We start from the raw sequence: 8,115 nt of genomic DNA, 5'->3' as shown, positions 1-8,115 counted from the left end.
GGCGAAAGTAGGGCAGGATGCAGAGAAACTAACTTCGGTCTGAGAAAGTACGCGAAGGCCTGGAAGAAAAAGAAGAAGAGGCGGCAAGCGCTAAAGTTGATGAGACGAACGAGGGCTTCGCAGGTCACGTATGCGGGGCCTTGTGTACGCCGGGCGCCGCTTACATCCAGTCTTGTTTCCTGCTTCAAGTTATCCTTGAGGCAATTGCCCTTGAGGCAGCGCGTGTTGTGCTCCTAGTTCCGCCGTCAATTAATTCCTCTATACTTTATTTCTGCTTATCATAGGCTCCAACTTTAGTAGTTTAATCGCTCTAGAGTAAGCGGCTGTCTATGAAAAAGTTTATTATATAAATGCATATCTCTCTCTGCTTCAAGTGCGACGTGCGTTCTACTCCCGAGCATGGACACTCGAGCAGATTAGAGTGCGCAGTAAGTGAATCACCTCAGCCTTTTCTACGTGTCTTTTTTCCCCTTACTTCCTTTGTAAAGGATTGGGGAGCCAACAAGGCACACCGGGCTCTTACTTTTGGTCGTTTGTTCTGCACACTTCTCCAGCCTGCAAATGAAACAGCAGCGTACACCAAGGACGTCCATTTATCAGGTCACAAGCGCGGGCACTCGGCGTCATAAAGAAATGCCACCAATCCTATGGTAGCGCCATTCTTTCTTCTATCAACGCTTTCCCGAAGTTTCGCCCTTACTTCTCGCCTTTCTGGCTTTTGCGAGGGGAAAGAAGCGAGGAGACGCGCAAACAGCACACCTTAATGCCCGTCCCTAACGACGCAACGCGTCCATGTCGTCAGAGCCAGTTTCCGAACCCACAAATCGCCAGACGTGCGTCACCACCAGCGAGGTTATAAACGGGGTGCACCAGGCAACCGGAAAAAAAGAAAGCAAGACAAGCGTAGCGAAGCAAGCACCCAGTTCTAGTCTCTCCTCGTTTCAGAAGCGCCCCGCACCTCGGTGTGCGTGAGAGCTCTTGCCTGCCTGCCTGCAGACCTGGACTGTTTCACGATGGGGCGGCGGCGAGCGATCGCGGCTGAGTTGTCACCAGAGAATCGTAAACACATCTCGCCGGCGACCGTATAATAATGTAACGGGCGTTCACGAACAGGCGCGGGGCCCGTCAGGGAAAACAAAAGTACGATAGGGAAAGAAAAGGGAAAGATCACGTGACCGCTACGCTTCCACTCCGCATCCCTGGAGAGAGAGGGTTACAACGTGCGGAGATACACATTAAGGGGGAACGAAGGGCTAAAATGCGCGCAGAGTGACCGACGGGGTGATCGAGAACAGCTGCAAATATGGGAAAAGTGGGGAAAACGGGAGGGGCTCAATACGTATACTATAATAAAACGGCAAAATATAAGGGCAGCGGTAGAGGATCGGGTTTGAATCAGGAAGAAGCAAGCGAGACAAGGCTATATAAGAAGCAGGGTTGCTGCGCGAGAAATGGGACGAGCCCCAGTATCTTGTTGATATGCAGACAGCGGCAGCAGGCTCCAAATTGGGGCTCGCGTTTTATGGGAGTCATAAAAAGGCGGCCTTAATGCATTCTTAACGGCTCGATATCACGACGGGGTGCCCCGGAGAGAAAGCAAGGAGCTGTTGCGGAAGACAAGGAAAGAAATGCATGCGAGGAAAAAAAAAATACAGATCTACGCATACGAAACCTTCATGTAGAAAGGCACCAAATATAAGCGAACGACGATGGCGAAAGAGGAAAAAAAGATAAATAAAACCGGGGTCCAAAGTCTTGCGAATATAAAGCTTGTGGTAGCTTCGCTGGTCAGGGCGTGAACACGCTAGGTCAGAGGAATCAATTTCCACTTTCACGAAAGGCAGACAAAAAAAAAAAAACTCAAGCAAGCGATACGCATTCGGCTGAGAGAAGCATTGAAGAGCAAAGACTGAAGACGGCGTCCTTCTTGCTGCTTGAGATGAAGGAAAAGCGATACCGAGGGTGTGGCTCAGGGAAAGCGAGCCTAGAGAGTGAAATAAACCAAAATTTGAGAGCCGGAACACAATGCGATTGTCGGCCAGAGAAAATGAAACTACATTCATCGGCAGAAATCGTGCGAACAAGACCGAAATCCAACATCACGCATCCAATGACAATCTGCGCGTCTGTACGAACTTTGCGTGCTGATCCTGCCAAGCGACGTGTGTGGACAGATTGAATATGACGAGGTTGTGTGTTCAGCTCCGAGGGATGAGTATGACTAGCTTTTCTTTTTCGTTTTCTGAATGCGCTAACAGAGACAACCGTGCGATGTACGCTGGATTTTTTTGGTTTCGAGGCTGCTGTAAGTATAAAACTTTAGCATAGAACGTCTCAACAACACTAAACATATACGAATACATAACCAGTTGCAGTAAAAAACAGTTACGTTCTTTGTTTTGTCCTCTTGTTTGCTAGTAAAAGATTCAGTATCTAGAAATATCTACTATACTGCTTGCAAATCACTCATTAAAAGCATTAAAACCTTTTTTCGGCATTTTCAGTGTATTTGTGTGAGTGATAAATATGTTGTACTATGTGTTGTAATTTGCATATCGATTTCATGTGCATCGTATTTCAAGTGTATTTGTGTGATTTATGAATATGTTATATTATGCATTGCAATCTGCATGTTTCTTTTTTTTTCATTTTTGCCTTTGTCACGGCGTATCTTTAGTTCTCTACCTGTGCACCTTGTATAGCCGCTGCCATGTAACGATCACCTGGGCCCCGTCAAGCCGTTTCCACGGCTTTTAGGCCAGCGAACCTTCCCAACATACTGTCTGGTAAATAAACTTGAATTTGAATCCCTCTGCAAGGCCTCGCCAGTATCCCACAGCGGGCAGATGTACTCTACTTTGCACTTCCGATTCGCTTCAACTCCACAGATTTCTGAAGACGCGTTCCGACGAGAACAAGTTAAAGTTGGCAAGGCGATTCCCTGCGCTTCGACCCAAGTGCGTAGGTCGCGAACACAACCCGCACCTGCGGCACAAAGCCTCACAAGGCGGCGAGCACAGCTTCGAGCTTGAGCCACAGTTACACGACACGAAGCCTCACCGCAGGGAAGAATTGGGAAGTTGGAGATTGGGGGGGGGGGGGGGGGGTGAGGAGGTGAGGTGAGATGAGGTTGGAAGAGGGAAAGGGGGTTTGCTCGCCGTGGTAGCAATTGGTCAGGGCGCTCTCGGCGAGGCAACGTCGCAGAAGGCTCGCGCTCGGAACTATGTGTCCCTGTTTCGGTTCGCACCGCCAGATTCGCACAGCCCTTTCCTGGGATTCATTATTGATTTGTTTGCATGGGGAGGGGCCGGCAGCCATTGAAGGGCGGACGAGCACTGCGCGATCGAAGAAGTGCTTGTCGCTGCTGCGGCCGGCGAGGCCCGTCTTGCGTCATTTCCGTTCGCCTGTCGATAATTTCCGGTGTTTGGCGCCGGCCACCCCGGGGGTAAGAGAAATTTCCGCTCCGTCCGCGTACGGCCCGCCGCCGTGCGAGTAACGGTAAGAGCCCGGGCACCCAACCCTAATCTTATACGTGCATGTATAGACGGGACCGACCGCAACACGGCTCTTGAGCACTCACCGCTGATAGGTGTGCGCACACGCCTCGTTGCATGACGGACTATATAGGGAACGCTGGGGACGATGCATAGCGGCTGCACGTGCAAAGTACGGGAATCAGTGAACTCCTATCGAACGCAGCACGTCTGATGAAGGAGTTGCGTTCCAACACTGACCGCCTTCAAGAGCATCATGCCGAGAACCACAGCGGCGCACCCGAAGCACCGCACGAAGGAAGCATTGCTAGCCACTATGGTATTCGACATATAGTGCTCTGTCGTAACGATAACTAATCCTTGCTGAAACTTTCAGTATGCGGACCACCATTAAAGCAAATCGCTTTCTTTGGCTCTTTCGCCCGTTTCGCGCCCGGAGGTTCCACCGCCGATACAACAAAGGCGCCGACTTAAATCGTGCGCGCGCTGGTGCACTCCAGTTGCGGCTCGCGTTTGTTGCCGAACGCGAACCACATCACAGCTTTTTGAAACGCGCATGCTGTCCACTTATACTACCGCTACAGATTTATTTATTTATTTATTTACAGTACCCTCAGGGCCCAAAAGGGCGTTACAGAGGGGGGTGGGTACAATAATAATAAAAAATACATGCTCAAACAATTATTAGTATTAAGGTGATAAATTCAAAAGATAATCAGTTATTGCAGTGTTGAAAGATGATGCCTCCTCGATGCTGGCTAACGGCTGCGTTCTCTACAGAATTGCGCTATAAAACAAAAGGCACTACCTAAATATCCTCACTGCCAGAAATATACGCCGTGAAGCCCGCGATTCCTTTAATGCCGTAAATAGATTTCTGAAAGCGTTCGGCCATTTGCTTACATTGACAATAGATCATCGCCGGCGATTTCCGTGCATTTTTTCCCACCTTCTCTCACTACCCTTGAGCGGACCCGCCGCGATGGATCGGTGATCACGGTGTTCTGCTTCTAAGCACAGGGTCGTAAGTTTGACTCGCTGCCACAATGTATACTCGCTCGTGTACTTAGTTGCATGTTAAAGAACCCCAGGCGGTCGTACTTAATCCGGAGGCCTTCACAACAAGGCGTCCCTCATAAACGAACGTGTCAGTTTCGGGTTGTTGAACTCCACATTTTAATTTGCCCATTCTTGCGGAAAGGCAGCGGAATTGATACAAATCCTCAGAAATTTCTAAACAATAACGCAGAAGCAATATACCGTTACAAACTGCACGCGGAATCCGACTCGATGGTGGCATAGAATTGAAGAACAACATAAAATAAGAACAAACTGCAAGAAATTTTGAAACTGGACCCATTTATTCACATACCTTTTTTCACGAATCTCCTAATGCAATAAAATTCAACCGAAATTTAAACGGTATCGGTGCAAGTTACAAGCAAATATATAGAAAACCTGAATTTAATGCGCGCATTTACTCTGCAAGCACAGACATGCAGTCACTTCTCGGGGACTGTTACTATTCGTGCGGTTACGAAGCAAGTCGTAAGGAAGGGTCTAACATATACGTGGAATTCTAGAGTGATCATTTAATTTAAAATGTAACTTTTCGTTAGATCCGCCAAGTAGTGCGTGTGTGGGTACTGTTTAACTATAAGGAAATCAACAATAGCTTCAGCAACATTGTCAAACAAGTGTCTCCATAACACTGTATGGAAATGCGACAAATGGTCATTTACACGATGTTTGAGGCTAGAAACAAGACACTAAAAATGTCCTTATCAGACGTAAGAGCTATCACGTTAGTTGATTTTAGGATGCCACAGATATATATACTATTACAAAGTTGCAAGAGCCGTCGATCCATCGATCTGTCAATATGGTGTGACACGTACGAGTGACTTTCCAGTATTCATTTTGCTATTTGGGCTAGTACGTATTCAGAAAGGGTGGAAAATGCAGCGCGTTGCTGACAAAAAAAAAAAGCGAAGAAACTGGACACACATTTCACTAACTCACAACAGTTCATTTGGAAGCACGTGACCTTTTCTAAAGCAGGCACAAAAGTTCACTGCTAACTTAGAGCAATAACGTCAACAAACTCAACAAAATTCAGTGGCGCGAAGCGTTTACAGTTTTTTTTTCTCATTTTATTTATGTCCGCAACACGCTACATCTCCAGTTTTACAAGAATTAAGCGGCAGCATCCTTACGAAAGAGTATTAATAAATAGGGCCCTTATTCACAGAAAGCTGTCACGAGTTCGTAAGAGCAAAGTCCAGCTACTCTGGATGTTGAGAATATTATTAGCGAAGGCGACAAACCAACTAAAAAAAAAAAACACTCGGCCGCAGAACAGCGTCAAATTGCAACGACGCCATCAAACTTTCCGAGCCTCTTTGCTAAGGTGGATTGCAAGGGCCACGTACTTTCTTGTCAGTTAATGGTGACGACTAACGTCTGCTTATAACCAACGGCGGTTAGAGGACTTGAGCTCACGGGCTCAGCCATCACTCATAGGCCGCTCAATGACGTGAAACTCATTTGCATGGAGTTTATGTGAACTTGAGTCGACAAGCGAGGATTATCAGCATCGAAATAGGCAAGACCCAAGCTCCCACATATATTTAGACTCCGGAAAGCTGCTGGAATTCCCCTTCATACTGAAAATTCACAGCCTGAAAAAAAGAAAAACAATAACAAACTCGAAAAAGCAGGGACTACTTCGATTTCGTAAAGTATATGAGGCAAGTCTGTCTGAGGCCTACTCATTAAAAAAAAAAAAGACACGTTGCGCAAGATTCGGAGGACTTTCAAAGCAGCTGACAGCAGCGTATCAGTTTGATACGGTGGGATTATAGTACGAAGGATGGGACATGGAATTCTACTTTTAGCCCGCTTGAGACAGTTTCGGTGTCCTATAGATGACAGTGCTGTTGCAACTCATCCGTGCAGCACTCTAAAGCAAATATGACGACTTCTCCAAATACTCGGATTGTAAAAAAAATCTGAAAGGAAGGAGGAGATAGAAAAATATCAGCAGTGCATGTCGCTCACGGGACCGTGAAAAAAAAAAAAAAAGAAACTTTCGCTCGGCAGATGAGCTTCTTGGTTTGACATGCCGAAATAATTGCTCAACGCTGCCCAGTTGATTGCACGGGAGCCCTGTTGTAGTCGCTCACAGGTAGCGAAGCTGGGCAGATGATGATGACAAGGCTTTATTAAAATATGAATGGTTCATCGGCCTACTAAGATTAATGGCGTTGGGGAGTCAGGAGACGTCGACAGAGGTATAGTTAACTAGAAAAGCTCTGACGTACGATTACACCATGCAGACAATGCTCGATTCCTCAGCAAAGGCGCTTGCAAGACGCCGTCTGCCTCCACTGAGGGACGAATGCCCCTCCTCGAAGCCGCTCGCATGTCCCCGGAGCTTTCGTCAGAGAGCTGCATACTTGTACAGATCCCACAGCAAGTGCCTGACGGCTGGCGCAGCTGCAGTTTTGCGCGCTGGGCTACTCATTTGCATCGGCGGTATAGCTGGTGAACCGTATTATTCGGAAGACGTCTTCTTCCTTCATGTGCACGCCAGCGCGCAAGTACACCCGGCGTGAGGGCAGTGCTGGCGCGGTCCTTGTGTACCAGTGGTTGCTTTGCGCGCGACAAGCCTGCAGGCAGTGGATCTTCCTTCGGTGTATAAGTTACAGCAGTGCGTAGCAGTATTTATAACTTACACAAATATTGCGCCTGGCTATAGCCAGTCTGAAGGCTTGGATTAGTTTAAAACTTGTATATTAACAGGTTGTGCTTTGTACGAATTGTCTATGGACAAACTGAAATATGGTGGATTATCCCACACTATATCTACAATATGTAAATGTGCACCCCTTCAACAATTGCGGGCGGATGGCACTGTAGTGGGCGTTCTGACCTAACCACGCTGATACTTAAGTTGCTCTGATGTCGAAAAATCTGCCTGGTAGGATTTTCTCTCATCTAAACGCAAAAGTAAGAGGGATTAAGGTTCCCGAATCCAATTTATACAAGGGTTTCTTTTTCTATTTGTCAACTGGCGTGTGTGCACTTCTGGCCTTACACTTTCGGTCAACTACTAGTTGTAGCATATCAACAGGTTATGCATAAAAATGATTCTCTATAAAAGAAAAAAAAGAGGTAATAAATATATGAATAGACTCAAGGGCTAAAAGGAGCTAATTCCACGGAGAACCCTGCATTAGAATAAAGCTATAAGGGGATTTTCTTTAAAACTGAGAAACTAAAGAAAAAACAAGAACTGTGTATGCTTCAGGGAGCGCGTAACAACTGTCACAGCCCGTTACACACACCCGTAGCCTACGATACACATGTGTGTACAGAAGTTATAAATCTATAGTAATGAAGTGGAGGCGGAGACCGAAGCTCAGGGACGAGGATAAAGCGAAGCAGGAGTTTTCGAGAGAGGACTAGAACGTCACGGCAGTCTGCTAGGAATGCATCGACGACGGCAGCGCCCTTCAGGGTCTATAGGATATAGCTTCACGAATACGGCGTACACAAAAGAGCTCTTCACGCATCGAGTGGGCAAACAGCGCTTCGAGTGGCCTAAGCTGATTACTGC

The sequence above is a fragment of the Dermacentor variabilis genome, chromosome 4, assembly GCF_050947875.1.
Source record: "Dermacentor variabilis isolate Ectoservices chromosome 4, ASM5094787v1, whole genome shotgun sequence".
NCBI classification, from domain to species: Eukaryota; Metazoa; Arthropoda; class Arachnida; order Ixodida; family Ixodidae; genus Dermacentor; species Dermacentor variabilis.
Note: the sequence above shows the minus strand (reverse complement) of the source record.